The following is a 25500-nucleotide window of genomic DNA, read 5'->3' as shown; positions in this document are numbered from 1 at the left end:
TTAAAAAAAGTTATATTAATAACACTTGGCAACATTAATTTTTCCAACAATTGTATATGTTTAATACTCATCTTTTTTACATGCCTTCCATCATTTTATTTATGTATAGAACCTAAAGGAACTACCCATATGAATATTTTTAGTTTATTATAAACTACAAGTTATCCATTGCCATAGTCTGTAAAGTCATCTGTTTGTAGGAAACTTCAAAGGACAGATAATGTGTAATCTCCATTCCTTCCCACCCAACCAGTTCTCACTGAAACTCTTCACCTGTACCTTGAGGGCCTCTCCCAGCAGCTAGATACCAGTCATTCTTGTTTTAGGGGATGAGTTTCACTATCAGCATGTTGGAGTTATGAAGACTGAGAAATTTAGAGACACATTTACAGTTCCCTGCAGCCCTCTCCGCATCCACCCCTTCTGACTTCTGACCGAATTAAGGTTCCACTGGAGGGAAGGAGAGACAGAGGGGAGAGACCTCACAGGAAGAAGTGGGTGGAGAACGGCATCGGTGTTCAGCCTGAGCAAGGAGGCCGGGTGTCAGCGGCAGGTCAGCTCCCAGGGGCCATCCAGTCGCTAGGCGAGTGAGGTCGGGTCACCGCTCTGCAGCGTTGTCGTCTTAATTATCCTCATCTGTTCACTCTCCTTCCCTCCCTGACACCCAGAGAGATCAGTAGTCTGTTAGGAATGACCAGCCTCTTTCCCAGCAGTGGCTTTGCCACCTCCCACCCCACCGGCTCCATGTGCTCGGGCTGGCCTTTCTGTGGCCATCATTGGCAGCCCTTGTCTGAGCAGGACTGGACCAGACACAAGCGAAGAGGCATCTAACACTGGGGGGTGCTGGGGAAACGTACTCTCCATTGTGATCCCAAGCGGGGTTGGGCCCTCTGGGGAGGCAGAGCTTAAGGATACAGAAGGATGGAGGGGGTCTGCAATCACTGCTCCATTCACGCTTCAAAGACCACCCCCTAACTCTGCAAACGCCACCTCCAGAGATTCGACCCAGGACCCCGGTCTCTGGTAAGGTGGGGAGGAAAGGCCAGTCCTGAATATACCTTGTCCATCTGCGTGCCAGTGAGTAAAACAGTTGTCTTTTTGCAGTGTGCCTTATTTAACATCAACAGTTTCATTCTGTTACTCAGAAATTGTTCAAGTTTTCAAACGAAGGCCTTTGCCTTTCTCTACTTTTAGTAAAATAAAATATTTCAAGTAGGTAAACACCAAAGCTGGCCCCAGATATTCTGTAACCTTCCCTTTACACCATTACATGTTGGATAATGTTATGATTATCTTGAAGCCCATTGTGATTTAAAATACTGAAGAATGATGAAGGATGAAGTAATTTGTTTTGAACTAATAAACTAGTTTTGACTGAATTATTTGTAAGATTTTTTTTTAAATGACCCAAATCGACTTTTTAAAAACCTAGAAACTTGCATAATTGTAAGAACTTGACAAATTCCACTTCTTAGCCTAGACAGATATGTAAGCACTGGCAGTTCTGAGATCCATAATCCAGCACTAAGATTGCTCAGGTAACATTGATTTGTGAGGTTTTAAACACTTATCGAAGCCAAACTTAGACAAAAGGGCAACAATTTAGTGTTTTGAAAAATCCTATAAAGTTTTCTAAACATTGCTAACCCTTTCTTTAATTTTAATCTTTTTCAATCACTTACAGACTAAAAGTTGAATTACAGTTTTATATTTTGAGTTAAACTTTGTAATCATAAAAGTAATTATTTCCCTGACAGGATCTCAGAGACTAATCTTTAAGCTTAATACAAATATTCTACTACATCTTCCAAGAATCTATTGTTTTCAGAACTGAGATAGTAAAGATATTTTAAAATTAAACCTAAATTTTATGTGAAAACAAGAAACTGGCTGTAACTCTTGTACCATTTCTACATTTGCATAGCAAGTGATAATTGCCAAAAAATTAGAGAAACTGTCATCTTCCCTGGAGTTTTAGAAGGTACTTCTTCATTCTTTTATGAAAAGATAAAGCTTGTGACTGAAGAGGTCGGATTGTTTTGAATCTGGAGGCACAGATTTAATAATATTGGATGGACTATTTCCTCTGCTGCTGGGACTTACCCCTAAGGGCATTTGAGTCTCAGAAGAGCACAGCAGCTGCCTTGAGCAAAGCAAAAAGCAGGGTTTAGCAGCAGCTCATGTGAAAATGATTTAGGGAATGCAGGCGGCAGTTGTATTAGTATACACCCATTTTGAGTTTACACCAAAAAAATAATAATAAAGTGACTATGATCTTGATCTGCATTAAGAGAAAAGCAGAGATGACAGTTGCTCTCTCTACTCCAGAAACATGACTTTCAATTCTGGACATCACGTCTTATAAGGAAAAGAGACAACCGCAAAATACTCAGGGAAATCAGGAGCACGAAAGGCCTTGACACATGTCACACAAGAAACAGTTGCACAAACAATTCTGAGTGTGTTTAGCTTTGGAAAGTGAGGTCTCAGACTGACCGACTTTACTTTGGTATTTTGCAGAAGATGGATTAGATTTAGCCCTTATTGCCTCAGACTGTAGAATCCAAGAGTGAACATTACACAAATTCAAGCTTAATTTTCAACATACTATTTTATTAATGTTTCCAAACACAGAATGAGGTGCTTCGGAAAAGAGTGAGTTTCAGTCTTAAGAGCTGTGTTGAAACAGGCTGAACAACTCCTGGCAAGAAATTTTTAATGCTGGGTGTGTCGTTAAATGAGACAACCTTTAAAGTTATCTCCAAAGTCCAAAATACAGATTTCAGGACCTCAGCACAACAGAATAAATACCCAGTTCTCTTCAAAATGTAACTGAGGTTACATATGATTTGGGGTAGAAGCAATGTTTCCCACCTGCACATATCCTCAGATTATCGGCAAGTTCAATTTTTAAAAAAAATTTGATTAGAGTATAGTTGATTTCCAATGTTCTATTAGTTTCAGGTGTACGGCTCCAAGTTCAATTTCTACTCCTCAACCCCCATGTCTCCTCCAATCCCATTATATTTGGGACCCTCTCAAAGTACTGTTAACCAAAACAAGTTTGTTTGGCTTGATGCCCAGCAAGCAGTTTGCTGCAACACAAAAGTCTGAAGCAAATAGAGGACTTATTCACAAAGAAGTCAAGCAAGGAGAAGAGAAAAAAAGTCTCAGATCAGCCTCTCTGAAGACAAGGGGATGGGGCACTTAAGGGATAAACATACAGCAGCAGTCTGAGGCAAGGGGAATGTGAGGAAAGGTGACTGGGAAAAGGTGTGCAATATCTCCCTGCAGAGGTGTAACTCATCTGCAGGCCTCCGCAAATTCAAAATGGAGGCACTTAGCATGCTCTGAGGGCGGAGTTTTGGCTCTCTGACGTCAAAAGGTCACGGAGCCAACATGTGCGCATGCCCAGTTGGAGGATTGATATCCTAGCCAGTCTTAAGCAGCTCAGTTCTGCTCATCAGTCCTCTCGGACTCTTTGCCACCCCATGGACTGCAGCACGCCAGGCCTCCCAGTCCATCACCAACTCCGGGAGCTTGGTCAAACTTATGTCCATCAAGTCAGTGATGCCATCCAACCATCTCATCCTCTGTGTCCCTTTCTCCTCCCGCCTTCAATCTTTCCCAGCATCAGGGTTTTTCCAGTGAGGCAGTTCTTCACATCAGGTGGCCAAAGTATTGGAGTTTCAGCTTCAGCATCACTCCTTCCAATGAATATGCAGAGTTGATTTCCTTTAGGATGGACTAGTTGGATCTCTTTGCAGTCCAAAGGACTCTCAAGAGTCTTCTCCAACACCACAGTTCAAAAGCATCAATTCTTTGGCGCTCAGCTTTCTTTATAGTCCAACTCTCACATCCATACATGACTGCTGGAAAAATCATAGCTTTGAATAGATGGACCTTTGTTGGCAAAGTAATGTCTCTGTTTTTAATATGCTGCCTAGGTTGGTCATAACTTTTCTTCCAAGGAGCAAGCGTCTTTTAATTTCATGGCTGCAGTCACCATCTGCAGTGATTTTGGAGCCCCCCAAAATAAAGTCTGTTACTGTTTCCATTGTTTCCCCATCTATTTGCCATGAAGTGATGGGACCAGATCCCAAGATCTTAGTTTTCTGAATGTTGAGTTTTAAGCCAACATTTTCACTCTCCTCTTTCACTTTCATCAAGAGCTGATGAGCTCATTAGTTCACAGCTGACTTTCCACAAGTTCCTGGAAAGCAACTGGGACATCTTTAGGCTACATGCTGCTTGGCAGACATTCAGGTCTTAAAATGACCTTGCTTAGTGAAATGAACCTGATGCAGGGTTTCAGTGCTTCATTTCAAGGGGCAGTCCTCTTTGCTCATGTCTCACTGCTAGAGACTAAACAAAACTCAGATAGCCACCCTCGCTTGAGCTTTGGAGACACCAGCATCTGAAGACAGTTGCTCTAGCGTAGAAGGAACCTCCATGCTGCTATTGCTGTAACCAGAGGTCAGTGGTAGCCCTGCTGAAACCTAGGTAATCAAAGAGCTCTCTACTCACATCTGTTACCATCACATACCATTGCTCATCGTGTCCAAAGCAACACGACTGAAGCTGGGGCTCACTAACACAGACACTTATCACACTCCTGGCAGTTCTGCAAGGAGTTTCAAAGGGTAAGGAGGAGCAGGACTCACAGTCACAGCACCTGAACTCCCAACCGAACAACCCAACTGAACAAACTTTTAGACTGAAATCACCAGCTAACTTCTGGTCTATATGTCCCAAGACTTAATCTCTTTAAACTACACTCAGCTGCCAGGAGAAAATTAATCAGGAAATGTGGAAAGATTTGATGCATGTCCATGAAGAGGGTTGGTAAAAGGGCAAGAATTCCCATATCACATTATCAAACCAATTAGGAGAATGGGAGCCACTTTCATCCAAATGATTCGTTATTAAATTTATTCTGGATTTATTAGTCAACTGGGAAATTGCTGCTTAGTGGTTAGGACTGGGGGTTCTCAGGCTGGTCTGCCTGGGTTCACATCCCAGTCACATTACACCTCAGAGTCTCTGCTTCCTCATCCTTGTGTTAGAGATTACAACAGCATCTACCACACTGGGCACTTGTGAAGATTAAATTAGATGACCCACATTAAAGCAAGACTAAGAAAATAGAATTCAATAAATTTTAGCTTTAAAACAGATGCTTCTGGAAAAGACCCACTGTGCTGGGAATCCTGATTCTGATTCCCAGGTACAATCTGAGAATGCCTGAACAGTAGGCTCTCTGCTAAAAATGTACATTAGTAATTTAGGAGGGCATCCTCTGCATTACCTAGTTATCTCTTTCTCCTTACTAATATTTCTGGGACTGTATTTTTTCCTCGAATTTATCTTCAGTATACCTGTACTCAAATATCCTTGTATCCATAACAAGACTGCTGAACTTACAGGGGAAACAAAGCTTAAGATAGATTATCTTCAAAAACGTTTTTGGATTTGATCCAGTACTTGAACCAGACATCTCTGGTAGGTCCCTCCCTGTCCCAGTTCCCCTTCAAGTGTGCTTTACGTACCCTGGAATTCTCTGCCCAAATTGCCTCAAGAAGTTCATTTTCAAGACCTGGTTGACTTGGCCCTGTCTCTACTCCATTCACCCAAGAATGGGCCACAGCACTGATGTGCTTGCTCCTAGCCCAGGGGGTTGAGCAAGTATGTAGGTACAGCTTGAATAGGAGAATGAGATAGTCTCACAGGTGCACGCAGCCCTGTTTAGCTAGAATAGAGCTGGGAGCAGGAAGAAAAAATTGATGGGCCGTGAGGGGACCAGAGCTGAGACTGGACCAGCTCTTCCTATTTCTCCAAGCTGGGATACAGTAGACAGTACCTACTGTCTGAAATTTGAAAATTCTGAATTGATAATCTGGAATTTTAGGTGGTTCTGAAGGCAGATGTGTCTGAGTATAAATAATGGTGCCTGAAATATTCTTGCACACATGTAATTGAAATGTCTCCAAATTCCCTTACCTTCTGGGTTACCTAACCCACTCCAGTATTCTTGCCTGGAGAATCCCATGGACAGAGGATCCTGGTGGGCTACAGTTCATGAGGTCACAGAGAGTCAGATGCAACTAACACTTCCACTTTTCACCCCATTCAGAGTAGCCCAGGACCTTCTGTTTTATACTAAAAGGCCTCTTAAGGTGAGAGAGAGCAAAAGGAAGGAAGGAAAGAAGGATGGGAGGGAGGGAGGGAGGGAGGGGAGGAAGAAGATGAAAAAGAGGAGGAAGAGGAAGTTTGAGAACAGAGGAGTTGGGAAAGAGAAGAAAAAGAAAGTAATTTCCTACTTAAAAGACAGACTGCTTGTTGTCTACTGTGACCAGGTGGAGATTTTATTCCCTTTACACACACACAAGTCTTTGTTCTTGGCACTGGTTACTTTCTTAGGCCAAATCCCCAGAAGTGAACTACTGAGATAAGGGTCTGATTGTTAAGCGTTTTAAGATATGTTAAACATATTGTCAAGTTCTGCTGCAGCTGCCATGGCCTGATATGTGGTGTGCTCTCCTTGACTTGATTCAGGTCTCCTACTGGCCACTCTGGGCTTCTCTGATGACTCAGAGGGTAAAGAATCTGTCTGCAATGTGGGAGACCTGGGTTCGATCCCTGGATTGGGAAGATCTCCTAGAGGAGGGCATGGCAACCCACTCCAGTATTCTTGCCTGGAGAATCCCATGGGCAGAGGAACTTGATGGGCTATAGTCCATGGTCGTAAAGAGTCGGACACGAGTGAATGACCAAGCACAGCACAGCACTGGCCACTCAGCTTGTGTTGCCCGTGACTTGTTCACAAGACTTTTGTGAAGTAAAGGCTGCTCCCTGACACCTTATCCCTAAAACAATCTAGAGAATCCTGTGCCAGATGAGAACAGAGATCACCTTGCTGTATTGCTGGCCGTAATGAGAATGTTTCCTGGTGTTTTACTATTGAATAGAATGTTGAGTGTTGGTATAAGAAATACAGTTCTAAAATCAAGAAGATATTTATCTTGGACTAGTCAGGCTTCTTGTTTTCAAAATCCCAAACAGAATCTAGGTAACTTAAGGGAAGAAAATATTGGATGCCTATTAGATAACCCATGGAATCTCTGGGAAAATTGAAGATTCAAACTCAGCTCATAAGGACAAAAAAGACTGGGCATCATAAAATTGGAAGTTCTTTTTAAAATAAGGGGTTTTGCTTATTCCCAGACTGAGAAGTATCCAGGAATAAATCTCCAGTTTGCAAATATGAGTTCTTCTGATCTGAGTACCATCTGATATTTGAATCATCTTTGCAACATTCCTATCAAGTGCAGATCAATCAGCTTTTCTCTGAATGACAAGACCAATGCCAGAAATTGGTCTTGCCAATTTCCTTTGACTTCTTGTAGCATTTACCCATCATTACTAGCTTTATGCCTGGAGTCATCAGAATAAACCCAATGCATTCTGTTCGTTCTTCCAAGAATGCTTTTCCCACCTTCAAAAGACACAAAAATACTGATCCTTCAAACATGAAATGAAATTTTATCAGTTCTAAAAGAAAAAAAAAAATGATGGGAAGCCAGACTGCAGACGCCTCTGTCCCAACATGCGTCAGGTTGAGATGCCTCCTGCCGCCCCGCTGATCTCGAACACTGACCCATCAGACACTTCTGTTCACCTCTGCTTCTCTGCATTACCCGCTTGTGACTCAGAGTCCCAGGTGAGGGTCTCTGGTTGACGAGGTTAGGATCAGTGCTTGCACTGTGGCTCCCAGGGTCAGAAAAATCAGTGCTTCGTTTTCCTAGTAGGACCCCATGTCCCACTAAGATTCACACAAACTCCATACCCCAGAATACGAAGCTGATGCTGGATAGCTAAAAATAGAAATGACAGATGTCTGCTGCTGCTGCTAAGCCGCTCCAGTCGTGTTGGATTCTGTGCGACCCCACGGATGGCAGCCCACCAGGCTCCTCTGTCCCTAGGATTGATGTCTACTACTCATCTATTCTGACTTTACTAAAAATTTCACCAGAACTCAATATTGATTACCTTTCGAGTCTTAGCAATAACCATATGATTTTTCTGCTTCAAGTCTATTACTATAGTAACTTTATTTATAAATATGACTGAACTATTTTTCCAGTTTTGGAATAGCTCCCAGTTGGTTGTGATATTGTGTTCTCTTAATGTACAGCTGGATTCTGCTTGCTAATATTTTATTCATAATTTTCATGGTTAATTTATAGGTGAGATTCATATGCATAATCCTTTTCAGGATTTGATATTCATCTTTTGATTTCATCATAAAATACTTTGCACAGTTTCCCTCTCTATTCCCTGGAGCTTGGAAACACTTATATATGATATATTATGCACTTAAAAAATTTTTATTTTTAAATTGATCTACTGATTTATTTTGACGCACCACATGGCCTGAAGAACATCTTCAACTAGGGATTGAACCCATACCACCTGCAATGGAAAAACCCCCTGCAGAGTCTTAACCACTGGGCCTCAAGGAAAGAACACCATGTACTTCCAAGTGTGTTACATGTTACATGTTACATGTATTAATTAATCTCTCCAGCAACCCTATGAAGTAAGTGCTGTTATTTCCATTTTACACACAAAAAATTTGGGAGAGTGGTTTAGTAACTTGTGTAAGGCCACAGTGGTAATCAGTATCAGAATGACATGTTGTTTGAAAATTAGAGATATTTTACCTGCAAGATATATCCAGGAATGGTATTTACTTGGATAAAAATCTCTTTGACAATTAAACAAAGAAACTCCAAAACAGAGGTTCTCAAAGTGTGGTCCTCTGACCTGCAGCATCAACACCACTTAGAAAGAGACCTGCTGAATCAGAAACATCGGGGTGGTTCCCAGCAATCTGTGTTTTAACAAGTTCTCCAGATGTGTCTGATGCACGTTAAAGTTCAAGAGCCAATGAGCCAGAAATATAACCATATTAGTCAAACATTCAATGGAATATGGCTGAACCCAAAGGTAAGGGCAGATTTGAAGTTGGAATCTTCGGAATGTCTTTTGGTTCTGTTGTATGAAGCTCTTCTTTTGGGGAGCAGGTTCACTCCAACAGCAGTGCAATCGGGTGATTTTGATGGGGCTACTAAACCAAGATCCTATTTCATAGTGGGCACAGAACACTCCAGACATTCCTAATATCCTAATATCTTGGGCTTCCCTTGTAGCTCAGACGGTAAAGAATCCATGTGCAATGTGAGAGACCTGGGTTCTATCCCTGGGTTGGAAAGATCCCCTGGAGAAGGAGATGGCAACCCACTCCAGTATTCTTCCCTGGAGAGTTCCATGGACAGAGGAGCCTGGCCGGCTACAGTTCATGGGGTCACAAAGAGCTGGACACGACTGAGTGACTTTCACTTAGTAGGAAAAGGTCTGCATCCCAAGTCAGGCCAACGGAAATCCCTCCTGGGATTTTACATTTAGAGTTGGAGGGGAAAGCACTTTGCTTTTTGTGTTGTGGAGGTGGGAGCAAAAAAAAAAAAAGAAATTTTTTTTAAGTGGACCATTTTTAAAGTCTTTATTGAATTTGTTACAATATTGCTTCTCTTTTATGGGTCGTTTTGTTTTTTAGCCATGAGGCTTCTTAGTCCCCCACCAGGGATCAACCTGCACTTCCTGCCTTGGAAGGCAAAATCTTAACCACTGGACTGCCAGAGAAGTCCCAGGGAAAGATATTCATGAGGAGACATTGTCTGATAATCTCCCTGTTATGTGAGAAAAAGCCTACCTGCATAGAAGAGAATAGGTCCAGAACAGTTAAAAAAAAAAAACAAAGTTGAGAAATCTGACAGGCTCATCTGAGACCTTGGATCTGTCATCCTGAAACCAGCCACACCTGGAACACCCTGAATTTACCAGTTACACAGAAGGCAGTCAATTCTCCTGTGTGTGTTAGTCACTCAGTCATGTCTGAGTCTTTGTGACCCTGTGGACTGTAGCCTGGCAGGCTCCTCTGTCCATGGGATTCTCCAGGGAAGAATACTGGAGTGGCCATTCCCTTTTCCAGGGGATTTTCCTGAACTAGGGAATCAAACCTCAGACAATTTTGAGTTGGCTTCTGTCACTTGCAAAGGAAAGCATGCTGCTTACTACAGTAGAGGCAGGGAGGGTATGGAGGGTGTTAACCTATTTCATAATCACAGTATTTTAATTTTCAAATCTACAATTTTTTTGGCAACAGCAAGGGGCTTATCTAAATTATGCTTTTATACTATTTCATACCTTATGCATTGTGTAACTAAAGTAATTTGCTTTTTGTATGTTGTTGGTCCATAAACTTGCAATTTCTTTTTTGAACTCAAGCCATTACTTCCATCTGTCACCAGTGGACTATGTATGATACTTTGCTTCCCCGAAACTGGCACCTGTCACAGGAAACATCAAGGCTAAACTGCGGTCCCCTCTGGGAGCTTGTTCATTTGGAAGAAAACTGAACAGAACAAACCTTGGCAGCTCTCGTTGCTCTATTCAGCTTAACCAAGAAGAAAACACACAGGAAGCCCTCAACGAATATTTACTGAATACATGAAATACAACCTGGGAGAAACGTAACAATTAAAACTGAAGAACACTGAGAATTTTATTTCAGCAGCTAGCTTCAGTATCCATGCATGAATTTAGGAAATGTATTCACTTTGGGAAATGTTATGTGTCAGAAATGAGTGTAGTTGCAGTAACAAAAGTTGTGTTATGGTGCCTTGAAGCCTTAGATGATCCAACCAGGACACCTGTGATGCACAGCCAGAGTCTGGGCTCATCAGGTGGGAGGTAAACTATGGACATTTAGCTGGCGCTGCTTATCTCTGACCCAGCTTCACCCTCGCAGCTGTCCAAGTGGATTACTGTATTGTCTTGGCTCCTAGCCAAGGCTGGCTTGGATGTGTGTTTCTGAAATGTTTATGGCTGGTGAGATTCCAGCCTGAGTGGTGCTAAGCATTTACTCCGGTGAGATATCATCCGTAATGGGATATAAATTCTAGTGAAAAGGAAGTTCAGGGAGACAATTGATTCCCGCTGGAGTACTAGACAGATTTCCTTCTCAAGTTGTGGTGTACTGACCTTTTTGATAATTGACCTTGGGACTTCTCCACGAGGTCCAGTGGTTAAGACTCCATGCTTCCAAGGCAGGGGGCCCAGGTTCAATTCCATGTCAGAGAACTAAGATCCCACGTGTCCTATGGCAAGGCAGAAAAATAAAAAGAAATAAAGAAAATTGGCCTTGTTAAATAGAAACAATTGGGTCTTAGATTCATTGTTCTTTTTCTAAAAAAATTTTATTTAGCCTCCAACTATGAGTATCCTTTGGCTATCTGACTCTACAAAGTAGATTCTTTAAAATATAGTTCAGTTCAGTTCAGTTCAATCGCTCAGTCATGTCTGACTCTTTGAGACCCCAAGGACTGCAGCACGCCAGGCCTCCCTGTCCATCACCAACTGCCAGAGTTTACTCAAACTTATGTCCACTGATTGGTGATGCCATCCCATCATCTCATCCTCTGTTGTCCTCTTCTTCTCCCTCTTCCAATCTTTCCCAGCAACAGGGTCTTTTCCAATGAGTCAGCTCTTCACATCAGGTGGCCAAAGTATTGGAGTTTCAGCTTCAACATCAGTCCTTCCAGTGAACGCTCAGGACTGATCTCCTTTAGGATGGACTGGTTGGATCTCCTTGCAGTCCAAGGGACTCTTGAGAATCTTCTCCAACACCACAGTTCAAAAAGGTCAATTCTTCTGCACTCAGTTTTCTTTATAGTCCAATTCTCACATCCATATATGACTACTGGGAAAACCATAGCCTTGACTAGACAGACCTTTGTTGGCAAAGTAATGTCTCTGCTTTTTAATATGCTGTCTAGGTTGGTCATAATTTTCCTGCCAAGGAGTAAGCATCTTCTAATTTCATGGCTGCAATCACCATCTGCAAAGATTTTGGAGCCCCCCAAATAAAGTCTGTCACTGTTTTCACTGTTTCCCCATCTATTTGCCATGAAGTGATGGGACCAGAGGCCATAATCTGAGTCTTCTGAATGTTGAATTTTAAGCCAACTTTTTCACTCTCCTCTTTTACTTTCATCAAGAGGCTCTTTAGTTCTTCTTCACTTTCTGCCATAAGTGTGGCATCATCTGCATATCTGAAGTTATTTATACTTCTCCTGGCAATCTTGATTCCAGCTTGTGCTTCTTCCAGCCCAGCATTTCTCATGATGTACTCTGCATATAAGTTAAATAAGCAGGGTGACAATACACAACCTTGTCGTACTCCTTTCCCTAATTGGAACCGGTCTGTTGTTTCATGTCCAGTTCTAACTGTTGCTTCCTGACCTGCATACAGATTTCTCAGGAGGCAGTTCAGGTGGTCTGCTAATCCCCTCTCTTGAAGAATTTTCACAGTTTATTGTGATCCACACAGTCAAAGGCTTTGGCATAGTCAATAAAGCAGAAATAGATGTTTTTCTGGAACTCTCTTGCTTTTTTGATGATTCAGCAGATGTTGGCAATTTGACCTCTGGTGCATCTGCCTTTTCTAAAACCAGCTTGAGCATCTGGAAGTTTACGGTTCACTAATTGCTGAAGCTTGGCTTGGAGAATTTTGAGCATGACTTTACTAGTGTGTGAGATGAATGCAATTGTGCGGTAGTTTGAGCATTCTTTGGCATGGCTTTTCTTTGGGATTGGAATGAAACTGACCTTTTCCAGTCCTGTGGCCAATGCTGAGTTTTCCAAATTTGCTGACATATTAAGTACAGCACTTTCACAGCATCATCTTTTAGGATTTGAAATAGCTCAACTGGAATTCTATCACCTCCACTCGCTTTGTTCATAGTGATGCTTCCTAAGGCCCACTTCACTGCACATTCAAGGATATCCGGCTCTAGGTGAGTGATCACACCATCGTGATCATCTGGGTCATGAAGATCCTTTTTGTACAGTTCTTCTGTGTATTCTTGCCACCTCTTCTTAATATCTTTTGTTTCTGTTAGGTCCATACCATTTCTGCCCTTTATTGAGCCCATCTTTGTATGAAATGTTCCCATGGTATCTCTAAATTTCTTGAAGAGATCTCTAGTCTTTCCCATTCATTGCTTTCCTCTATTTCTTTGCATTGATCGCTGAAGAAGGCTTTCTGATCTCTGCTTGTTATTCTTTGGAACTCTGCATTCAAATGGGTATATCTTTTCTTTTCTCCTTTGCTTTTCACTTCTTTTCTTTTCACAGCTATTTGTAAAGCCTCCTCAGACAACCATTTTGCTTTTCTGCATTTCTTTTTCTTGTGGATGGTCTTGCTTCCTGTCTCCTGTACAATGTCACGAACCTCCATCCATAGTTCATCGGGCACTCTGTCTATCAGATCTAGTACCTTAAATCTATTTCTCACTTCCAGTGTATAATTGTAAGGGATTTGATTTAGGTCATACCTGAATGGTCTAGTGGTTTTCCCTACTTTCTTCAATTTAAGTCTGAATTTTGCAATAAGGAGTTCATGATCTGAGCCAGATCTGAGCCTGCTCCTGGTCTTGTTTTTGCTGACTGTATAGAGCTTCTCCATCTTTAAAATATAAGCCCTTTGGAAAAAATCCTTAACTGCAGTTTTCAGGTATTCCAGTTGCAGTTTGCTAATCCTCTCTGGGCATTCTTGACATTCGTAGGACAGAAAAGAATATGTCACACATTTTGAATTAATCTTTCTTTAAAAAAATTTTTGATGAATTGATACTACCACTAAATCAACACTTCAGTCTTCTTTTATTGTCTCCTTTGGGTACTTTCTTTAAGTATCCTAAGGTTTTGATTCTAAGTGGGTTTAATGAACTAAAATATTCCAAATATTTAGAAATGTGAAACCTAGACAGTATTCTTCTAGAGCTTTCATTGGATATTGTAAGTGTAGTGGTCTACATGTTAGACCTTCAATATTTGCAAAGTAGGTCCAATTTCTTGACTCAGGCAGATTATACAAGTGGGCTCTGTTCGAGTGATTTTCTGTAAATGCCACCCTAACACAACCAAATAGATACATTTGATGACATTTATCTTTTGTTAAGATGATCAAAAGATACTCCTGTAGGTCTGTTTCTGAAGATTGGATTTGTTTGACTTGAGGGAGTAGACAGTTTCACCATTCTTTAAGCAGTTGAGAAACAGAATCATGTTATTTATTATGGAAATATGCAAGTTCTAAGTTGCCAAAAGTAAGTGTCTGACACATATCAGGGAGGTTTTGGCATGCCCTAGAGATGCTGCTTGCCTTCTTTATACATTTATCAAATGATCAAGGGTGTTCTCTGAACAATGTAGCAGGCACTCCCTTTGGGGCATGAAAAGCTTTGAGAATGTAATCTAAGAAAACAAAAACAGCACCTCTTATTACAGAATATTTTACATAGATATGTACTGTTACACAAGTCAGTTCCTTTTTAAAAGTTTAAGTCACAAAATACCAAAGATGATGGCAAAGAAAAGTTAAAAGATTTTTTAAGGGAAAAAAAAAAACTTTAAAGACAAATATCCAATAGCCTCACTTCTTTAATGTATACCAGCTGTCAAGCTGAGTTCAAGAGCTTTAAACCTACACAAATGCTGCATCTGCAACTAATCAAAGTCATTGACTCAATCGGCTCTCTGAAATAATTGAGTCTAATTCTTATTTGGTTTGTCAGAGCCACCTGCCTCTGCACCATTCTATCCCAACGCTTTGTGACATTGACCCCAAAACCTTGTTTAAACTTTCTTAGTCTTCCTGTGTGTTCTATTCTGGAATATTCCAAGGCAACATTCTATCAGTAGAATGTAAAAGCTCCACTTTTGGCAATTGCTAAAGTCTCTGAAGCTGCTCCAGGAGTTTCTCATTCCTCTGCTGCGTTGGACGCATTCCTTCTTACCTTCTCTGGCATCTGACTTCCTTGGCCCTCCACCTCTCCTGGTGCCTGCCTCGGGCCACTTGCTCACTCGCTCTGACAGTTCATTTTAGACACACCTCCCTGAGTAGTGCTCTCGTGAATGGATTGGATCCACATACTGTAGCTGGGGGTTAAAAGTGCTTGTCCCCAGCATGACCCTGAGACCAGCAGCACCAGAAGACCAGCCAGTGGTGTCACTAGGCCAGCCCTGCCCAGCTCTTCTGTAGATCTTCGCTGTTTCTAGTGAACACTGTCAAGCTCCCTGTGAGTGAATTGCTCAGAACTTCCCTTTAAAAAAGGTAAAAAAAAAAAAAAAAAATCACACCACTTAACACAAAAATTATGTTACACATGGGTTTCTTTAAAATACCTTTTATTGTGTCAAGAACAGGTAACAGCAATTCCAAAAGGTAGATACATATGAATAAAACTAAAAACATTTTCAACCTCTGAATTTCTTTATAATCTTCTTTTTTTTAATTCATAAAGATCTTACAAAGCACCAATGGTACAAAGATTCTGAAAAGAAGTTTTCACTATTTATTTAACATGGAAGAGAGGGATTTTCTCTCCCATGTTCACACCCTATTTTTCCTCTTCCCCAATTTTTTTTAACATGATAAGACCCTAGAAGTTATGTCATAAAAAGTGACCAATTTTAGTAGGAGAAAAGTTTATTTTCTGCATCTGCAATCCAAGGAGAGAGAACTTAAAGAAACCAAACTCCTTGATTTTGGACTTCCAGTCTTCAGATCTGTGAAAATAAATTTTGGTTGTTTAAGCCATCCAGTCTGTGGTATTTTGTTATGTAGCACTAGCAGACTAACATTCTATGTGTCCAGAGATTTCACTCCTAGGTATGTTGCCAGGTGTGCGTGCATGCTCTGCTCAGTCACTTCAGTCATTTCCAACTCTTTGCGGCTCTATGGACTGTAGCTCGCCAGGCTCCTCTGTCCATGGGATTCTCCAGGCAAGAATACTGAAGTGGGTTGTCATTTCCTACTCCATGAGATCTTCCCAGGGATCGAACCTGTGTCCCTTACATATCCTGCATTGGTAGGTGGGTTCTTTACCACTAGAGTCACCTGGAAAACATATGACTACCCCAAAATTTGTACATGAGTGTTCATAGCAGAATTATTCTTAGTAGCCCAAACCCCAAATGTCCATCGCCTCTATGAACCGATGAAATGTGGCATATCCACACAATAGATTATTTATTCAGTAATTAAAACAAATGGAGAACTGATAGATGTTACAACACAGATGAATCTTAAAAACATTATGCTAAGTAATGGGAGCCAGACCTTAAAGACTACATATTATATGACTCTGTTCAAATGAATTGTCCAGAATAGAAATGTCTATAGAAACATGGCACTGGTGGTAAAGAACCTGCCTGCATGGAGGAGACACAGGAGACTCGGGCTCAATTCCTGGGTCAGGAAGATCCCCTGGAGAAGGAAATGGCAACCAGCTCCAGTATTCTTGCCTGGAGAATCTCATGGACAGAGGAGCCTGGAGGGCTACTGTCCAGGGGCTCACAAAGAGCTGGACATGACAGAGCAACTAACACACACACACAGACACAGAGAAACAGAAAGTGTTTGCCAGAAATTGGGGATGGAAGGGAATGGGAAATAATTGCTAATGGGTAAGAAATTTCTTTTAGGGGGTGATAGAAATGCTCTGAAAATAAAGTGGTGATGCTCCCACAACTAAAAACTGCTAAATTGTACAGAGAAAGAGAGAATTTTATAGTATATTTGGTAGATCAAAACCAAATGAAAACCAATATGACCCTTATTGTTGATCTAGATCGTTGTTCTTCAGTCATTCAGCTGTGTCTGATTCTTTGCAACCCCAAAGACTGCAGCACACCAGGCTTCCCTGTCCTTCACTATGTCCCAGAGTTTGCTCAAACTCATGTCCACTGAATCAGTGATGCCATCCAACCATCTCAACCTCTGTCATCCCCTTCTCCTCCTGCCTTCAAACTTTTCCAGCATCAGGGTCTTTTCCAGTGAATCAGCTCTTCACATCAGATGGCCAAAGCATTGGAGCTTCAGCTTCAGCAACAGTCCTTCCAATGAATATTCAGGGTTGATTTCCTAATTTAGGGTTGACTGATTTGATCTCCTTGCAGTCCAAGGGACTCTCAAGAGTTTTCTCCAGCATCACAGATGGAAAGCATCAATTCTTCGGCGCTCAACCTTCTTTATGGTCCAACTTATATCCATACATGACAACTGGAAAAACGATAGTTTTAACTGACGGAACTTTTGTTGGCAAAGTAATGTCTGCTTTTAAATACACTGTCTAGGTTTGTCATAGTTTTTCTTCCAAGGAGCAAGCGTCTTTTAATTTCACGGCGGCAGTCACCATCTGCAGTGATTTTGGAGCCCAAGAAAATAAAGTCTCTTACTGTTTCCCCATCTATTTGCCAGGAACTGATGGGACTAGATGCCATGATCTCTGTTTTATGAATGTTGAGTTACTTTTTCACTCCCTTCTTTCACCTTCGTCAAGAGGCTCTTTAGCTCCTCTTCGATTTCTGCCGAAAGGGTGGTGTCATGAGCATATGATATTTCTCCTGGTAATTTTGATTTCAGCTTGTGCTTCATCCAGCCCAGGATTTCTCATGATGTACTCTGCATATAAGTTAAATAAGAAGAGTGACAATGTACAACCTGAGGAACTCCTTTTCCAACTTTTGAACTAGTCTGCTGTTTCATGTCCGATCTAGCTGCTGCTTCTTGACCTGCATAAAGGTTTGTCAGGAGGCAAGTAATGTGATCTGGTATTCCCATCTCTTTAAGAGTTTTCCACAGTTTGTTTTGATCCACACAGTCAAAGGCTTTAGTGCAGTCATGAAGCAGAAGTAGATGTTTTTATGGAATTGCTTTGTTTTTTCTATGACCCAACAGGTGTTGGCAATTTGATCTCTGCCTTTTCTAAATCCAGCTTGAACATCTGGAAGTTCTTGGTTCATGTACTGTTAAAGCCTAGATTGGAGGATTTTGAGCCTAAACTTGCTAGCGTGAGAAATGAGTGCAATTGTGTGGTAGTTTGAACATTCTTTGTCATTGACCTTCTTTGGGATTGGAATGAAAACTGACCTTTTCCAGTTCTGTGGCCACTGCTGAGTTTTCCAAATTTGCTGGCATATTGAGTGCAGCACTTTCACAGCATGATCTTTTAGGATTTGAAATAGCTCCATTGGAATTCCATCACCTCCACTCGCTTTGTTTGTAGTGATGCTTCTTAAAGCCCACTTGATTTTACACTCCAGAATGTCTGGATCTGGGTGAGTGATCACACCATCATGGTCATCCAGGTCATTAAGACCTTAGTGTATAGTTCTTGTGTGTATTCTTGCCATCTCTTCTTAATCTCTTCTGCATCTGTTAGGTTCATACCTTTTCTGTTCTTTTTGGTGCCCATCTTTGCATGAAATGCTCCCTTGGCATTTCTAATTTTCTTGAAGAGCTCTCTAGTCTTTCCCATTCTATTATGTTCTTCTATTTCTTTGCACTGATCACTGAGGAAGGCTTTCTTGTCTCTCCGAGCTATTCTTTGGAACTCTGCATTCAAATGGGTATATCTTTCCTTTTCTCCTTTGCCCTTCACGTCTCTTCTTTTCACAACTATTTGTAAGGCCTCCTCAGACAACCATTTTGCCTTTTTGTTACAGGAGGGAAAGGGGCAGGGCACAACTTTTGAAAGAATGACATAGCCCAAGGACACAACATAAACCGATTAGTATCAAAAGGGTCCAAGATGGCAAACAAGTGACTTTGATAAGACCTTGATCCTCAGTCAACAAGGTAAATGACACATGCAGATGAAAAAGAAGCTGGAATCAAGATTTCCAGGAGAAATATCAATAACCTCAGAAATGCAGATGACAGCACCCTTATGGCAGAAAGCTAAGAGGAACTAAAGAGCCTCTTGATGAAAGTGAAAGAGGAGAGTGAAAAAGCTGGCTTAAAACTCAACGTTCAAAAAACTAAGATCATGGCATCCAGTCCCATCACTTCTTGGCAAATAGATAGGGAAACAATGGAAAGAGTTAGAGACTTAATTTTCTTGGGCTTCAAAGTCACTGCAGATAGTGATTGCAGCCATGAAACTAAAAGATGTTTACTCCTTGAAAGAAAAGCTATGACCAACCTAGTTCAGTTCAGTCGCTCAGTTGTGTCCAACTCTTTGCAGCCCCATGGACTGCAGCATGCCAGGCCACCCTGTCCATCACCAACTTCCAGAGTTTAAGCAAACTCATGTCTATCGAGTCAGTGATACCATCCAACCATATCATCCTCTGTTGTACCCTTCTCCTCCCACCTTCAATCATTCCCAGTGACAGGGTCTCTTCAAATGAGTTGGTTCTTCTCATAAGGTGGCCAAAGTATTAGAGTTTCAGCTTTAGCATCAGTCCTTCCAATGAATATTCAGGACTGATTTCCTTTAGGAAGGACTTATTGGATCTCCTTGCTGTCCAAGGGACTCTCAAGAGTCTTCTCCAACACCACAGTTCAAAAGCATCAATTCTTCAGTGCTCAGTCCAACTCTCACAGCCATACATGACCACTGGAAAAACCATAGCTTTGAGTAGACTGACCTTTGTTGGCAAAGTAATATCTGTTTTTTGAAATGACCAACCTAGACAGTATATTAAAAAGAAGAGGCATGACTTTGCCAAGAAAGGTCCATCTAGATAAAGCTATGGTTTTTCCAGTAGTCATGGATGTGAGAATTGGACCATAAAGAAAGTTGACTGTTCAAGAATTGATGCTTTTGAACTGTGGTGTTGGAGAAGACTCTTCAGAGTCCCTTGGACAGCAAGGAGATCCATCCAACCAGTTCATCCTAAAGGATATCAGTCCTGGGTGTTCATTGAAAGGTCTGATGTTGAAGTTGAAACTCCAATACTTTGGCCACCTGATGTGGAGAACTGACTCATTGGAAAAGACCCTGATGCTGGGAAAGATTGAAGGCAGGAGGAGAAGGGGATGACATAGGATTAGATGGTTGGATGGCATCACTGACTCAATGGACACGAGTTTGAGCAAGCTCCGGGAGATGGCGATGGACAGGGAGGCCTGGTGTGCTGCAGTCCATGGGGCCACAAAGAGTCAGACATGACTGAGTGACTGAACTGAAAGGGCCCATGACAGTTCCAAGCTACTGGCAAAAGACCAAGGAGTGGGCAGTGGCCCAATCCCTGGAAATCTCTGTCCCTTCCCAAAAATAATTGGAATAATCTTCCCACTCATTAGCCTATGAAATTACCCAATCTATAAAAACTAACCATGCCACAATCTCATGGCTGTACTCACCCTCTGTGATGGTCCACACTCTGTTTGTGGAGTGTACTTCTCTGAATCTGAATAAATCCACGTCTTACCTATCACTTTCTCTCTCACTGAATTCTTTCTGTGATGAGACATCAAGAGTCTAAGCTTCATTAGGTTCTGAAACCAGGTACTGTGGGTTTTGGCTGGGTTCAAGTCCCAATCTGAGGTAAGTAGTTTCATTTTTGCATTTCTTTTTCTTGGAGATAGTTTGGATCAGTGCCTCCTGTACAATGTTATGAACCTCCATCCACGGTTCTTCTGACACTCTATCAGATCTAATCCCTTGAATCTATTTGTCACTTCCACTGTATAATTATAAGGGATTTGACTTAGGTCATACCTGAATGGTCTAGTGGTTTTCCCTACTTTCTTCAATTTAAGTCTAAATTTTGCAATAATGAGTTCATCATCTGAGCCACAGTCACCCCGTCTTATTTTTGCTGAGTGTATAGAGCTTCTCCGAAAGTGAAGTCACTCAGTCGTGTCTGACTCTTTGCAACCCCGTGGATTGTAGCCCACCAGGATCCTCCGTCCATGGGGTACTCCAGGCAAGAATACAGGAGTGGGTTGCCATTTCCTCATCCAGGGGATCTTCCCAACCCAGGGATCGAACCCAGGTCTCCCACATTGCAGGCAGAAGCTTTAACATCTTAGCCATCAGGGAAGCCCGATTAGAGAGGCAGTAAATAGCTAATGGTCAAAAATATTATCAGACAAATCCATGTTTGTATCTTAATGTCCTAATTTTTTCCCTCTAACTTTTAAGTTTAGTATAAAATCAGTATCTAAGTTTCAGTGGTAGCACACAGAATTGCCAAGGAACTTTCACCCATTTCACAAATATTAACATTTTATCTTATATGCTTTAATCTTTATCCTTATTGCCAAATTCAGACTTAAATTGAAGAAAGTAGGGAAAACCACTAGACCATTCGGGTATGAACTAATTCAAATCCCTTATGATTATACAGTGAAAGTGACAAATAGATTCAATGGATTAGACCTGATAGACAGATGCCCAAAGAACTATGGATGGAGATTAATGACATTGTACAGGAGGCAGTGATCAAGATCATTCCCAAGAGAAAGAAATGCAAAAAGGCAAAATGGTTGTTTGAGGAGGCCTTACAAATAGCTGTGAAAAGAAGAAAAGCAAAAGGCAAAGGAGAAAAGGAAAGATATTCCCATCCGAATGCAGAGTTACAAAGAATAACAGGGAGAGATAACAAAGGCTTCCTCAGTTATCAGTGCAAAGAAATAGAGGAAAAGAATAGAATGGGAAAGACTAGAGATCTCTTCAAGAAAATTAGGGATACCAAGGGAACATTTCATGCAAAGATGATCACAATAAAGGACAGAAAGAGTATGGACCTAACAGAAGCAGAAGATATTAAGAAGAGGCAGTAAGAATGCACAGAAGAACTATACGAAAAAGATCTTCATGACTCAGATAATCACAATGGTGTGATCACTCACCTAGAGTCAGACATCCTGGAATGGGAAGTGAAGTAGGCCTAAGGAAGCATCACTACAGACAAAGTGAGTGGAAGTGATGGAATTACAGTGGAGCTACATTCCAGGATGTCTGGCTCTAGGTGAGTGATCACACCATTGTGATTATCTGAGTAATGAAGATATTTTTTTGTACAGTTCTTCTGTGTATTCTTGCCACCTCTTCTTAATATCTTCTGCTTCTGTTAGGTCCATACCATTTCTGTCCTCTATGGTGCCCATCTTTATATGAAATATTCCCTTGTTATCTCTAATTTTCTTGAAGAGACCTTTAGTCTTTCTCATTCTATTGTTTTCCTCTATTTATTTGCACTGATTACTGAGGAAGGCTTTCTTATCCCTCCTTGCTATTCTTTGGAACTCTGAATTCAAATGGGTATATCTTTCCTTTTCTCCTTTGCTTTTGCTTAACTCAATGAAACTATGAGCCGTGCCGTGTAAGGCCACCCAAGATGGACAGGTCATGGTGGAGAGTTCTGACAAAATGTGGCCCACTGGAGAAGGGAATGGCAAACCAGTTCAGTATTCTTGCCTTGAGAACCCCATGAACAGTATGAAAAGGCAAAAACATAGGATACTGAATGGTGAATGCCCCAGGTCGGTAGGTGCCCAATATGCTACTGGAGATTGGTAGAGAAATAACTCCAGAAAGAATGAAGAGACGGAGCCAAAGCAAAAACAACACCCAGTTGTGAATGTGACTGGTGATGGAAAAGCAAGGTCCAATGCTGTAAGGAGCAATATTGCATAGGAACCTGGAATGTTAGGTCCATGAAACAAGGCAAATTGTAAGTGGTCAAACAGGAGATGGCAAAAGTGAATGTTGACATTTCCGGAATCAGCAAACTAAAATGGACTGGAATGGGTGAATTTAACTCAGATGACCATTATATCTACTACTGTGGGCAAGAATCCCTGAGAAGTAGTGGAGTAGCCATCATAGTTGACAAAACAGTCTGAAATGCAGTACTTGGATGCAGTCTCAAAAATGACAGAATGATCTCTGTTTGTCTCCAAGGCAAACCATTCAATATCATGGTAATAAAGTCTATGCCCTGACCGTTAATGCTGAAGAAGCTGAAGTTGAACGGTTCTATGAAGAACTACAAGCCTTCTAGAACTAACACCCAAGAAAGATGTCCTTTTCATTATAGGGGACTGGAATGCAAAAGTAGGAACTTAAGAAACACCTGGAGTAACAGGAAAATTTGGCCCTGGAGTACAGAATGAAGTAGGGCAAAGGCTAATAGAGTTTTGTCAAGAGAACGAACTGGTCATAGCAAACATCCTTTTCAAATAACACAAGAGAAGACTCTATACATGAACATCAGCAGATGGTCAACACAGAAATCAGATTGATTATATTCTTTGCAGCCAAAGGTGGAGAAGCTCTATATAGTCAGCAAAAATAAGACTGGGAGCTGACTGTGGCTCAGATCATGAACTACTTATTGCCAAGCTCAGACTTAAACTGAAGAAAGTAGGGAAAACCACTAGACCATTCAGGTATGACCTAAAGCAAATCCCTTACAATTATACACTGGAAGTGAGAAAGAGATTTAAGGGACTAGATCTGATAGACAGAGAGCCTGATGAACTATGGACGGAGGTTCATGACATTGTACAGGAGACAGGGATCAAGACCATCCCCAAGGAAAAGAAATGCAAAAAAGCAGAATGGCTGTCTGAGGAGGCCTTACAAATAGCTGTGAAAAGAAGAGAAGCACAAAGCACTGGATCTCTAGACTTAACTGATGATGAAATGTGAATGGAGCTCTTTTGAAAGATGATAAAGACGTCAATAATTAATCTTTTTTTTTTAATATGGAACACTTGATGAACGTGCGTGTCACGCTCGCGCAGGGCCGTGCTAACCTTCTGTGCACTGCTCTAGTTTCAGTAGATACGCTGCCAAAGCCAGCACAGCTCTTGCTTGTCACTAAACCAATTTACTTCTTGTGGAGACCGAAGGGACCAGCTATTTCCAATCTGGGAGTTCTATTTTTTTACAAAGGCAGAGAGAGGTTAAAAGATCCCCAAGAGGAAGAAGAGCTGGGGCTGTAAGCTTAAGATTCTGAGTCCAGGACTTCTTCATAGTGCCAAATTCATTTTGGTGTGGTCCATCCCTTTACAGGCATTCTCTGGCGGCTCAGAGCGTAAAGAATCCACCTGCAATGCGGGAAATCTGGGTTCCATCCCTGAGTTGGGAGGATCCCCTGGAAGAGGTCATGACAACTTATTCCAGTATTCTTGCCTGGAGAATCCCGTGCACAGAGGAGCCTGGCAGACTATATAGTCCATGGGTCGCAAAAAGTCGGACTAATCACATCCCTTTACAGACACAAAGCAGGATGGACAAATTGCAGGACCTTAAAAGATTCTAAGAGCAAATTGTGGTTGCTCGACAATCTTTTTTCTAAATCAGGTGAAATTCACATAGCATAAACGTCATGGTTTATGATTTTAAAGTATACAATCCGGGGGCGCTTGCTGTACTAGGGTTTTTTTTCTCTTTTTTTCTTTTTTCTTTCTTGAACTAGGGTTTTGTCTCTCATTTTCTTACTTTAAAAATTTCACATATGAGATTCCATTAGACCTGGTCTCACTTAAACTCCAGATAAAGAGTTATTTTCAGAGGCAGATGAGTGAAAGCTTCTGCAGAGAAGGAATGCAATCAATCCTCCCCTCACACAAACTGCAGAGCTGAGGAGATGCTGAGTTAAACCGTTCAGTGGATACTTGCCAAAGGCGATAAAGGTCACTCCTTCTCGGGCACTATTTTATTATGGTTTATATTGTCATTTTATTTTCCCTGCTATTCCCTAGGTGCAAAAAGAACAGGGGGAAAAGCCTAACAGCTTTGATGACAGTTTTGGTTTGACTATCATCCATTTAAAGAGCTTGGGGGTGGTGACTATTTAGGAAGCCCTGTGGAGGTGGGAGGGGCTGACTCTCATCCGGTCATTGCAATTTCAGCGGGTTCCACCTCTCACTTGAGACTTTCCTTCACATCCCCATTCCTCCCCCCTAATTCCCCTCCCCCAACACCCTGGGGTTCACTTTGGGGGCTACTCTGGTTCCAGGTGCAAAGTCCTGGGTTTTTGAGTGATCTTTTAATACATTAATACCTTGTTCAGGCACTACAGTTTGACTGAATACTGAAATCTCTCTGTATTTGTCAAACTTACTACTTTTTCATTAATTCGATAAATATGTGTTGTGGTATGTCTTAAGTTGTTTCCCTCTTCATGAAATTTGTCTGTATGGTGTGGAATCTAAAGTTTAAGTCTATATAGTTCTTACTCCCTCTGAAAACTCAATTCTAATAGGAAAGATAAAAAGGATATGTTCATTTGACAAATATTTATTTATTGAGCTTCTTAATAGCCCACATGATGGTAGGTGCTAAGAGATGCAAAGATGAATTGGATGATGTTCTAACACTCAATGACTCGTTCACAGCATGATGAGAATTGGCAGTTCAGGCTGACAATTAGACTTGTTTCTGAACTCAACCAGAAGATCCCTAGGACATGCTTGAATTTCTCATTTAAGTCAGGGAGGGTGTGAGTTTTAAGACATCTTCACAAAAAGGTAAGCCTAAGAATTCATTTACTATCTCATAAACAATTACATGAGGATTAAAGAGCCTTAATGAATTGGTGGGAGGGAGTTAAGATCAATAAAAGGAT

The sequence above is a fragment of the Muntiacus reevesi genome, chromosome 1 (genome assembly GCF_963930625.1).
Source record: "Muntiacus reevesi chromosome 1, mMunRee1.1, whole genome shotgun sequence".
In the NCBI taxonomy this organism is placed as follows: Eukaryota; Metazoa; Chordata; class Mammalia; order Artiodactyla; family Cervidae; genus Muntiacus; species Muntiacus reevesi.
This window is presented reverse-complemented; position numbering follows the sequence as displayed.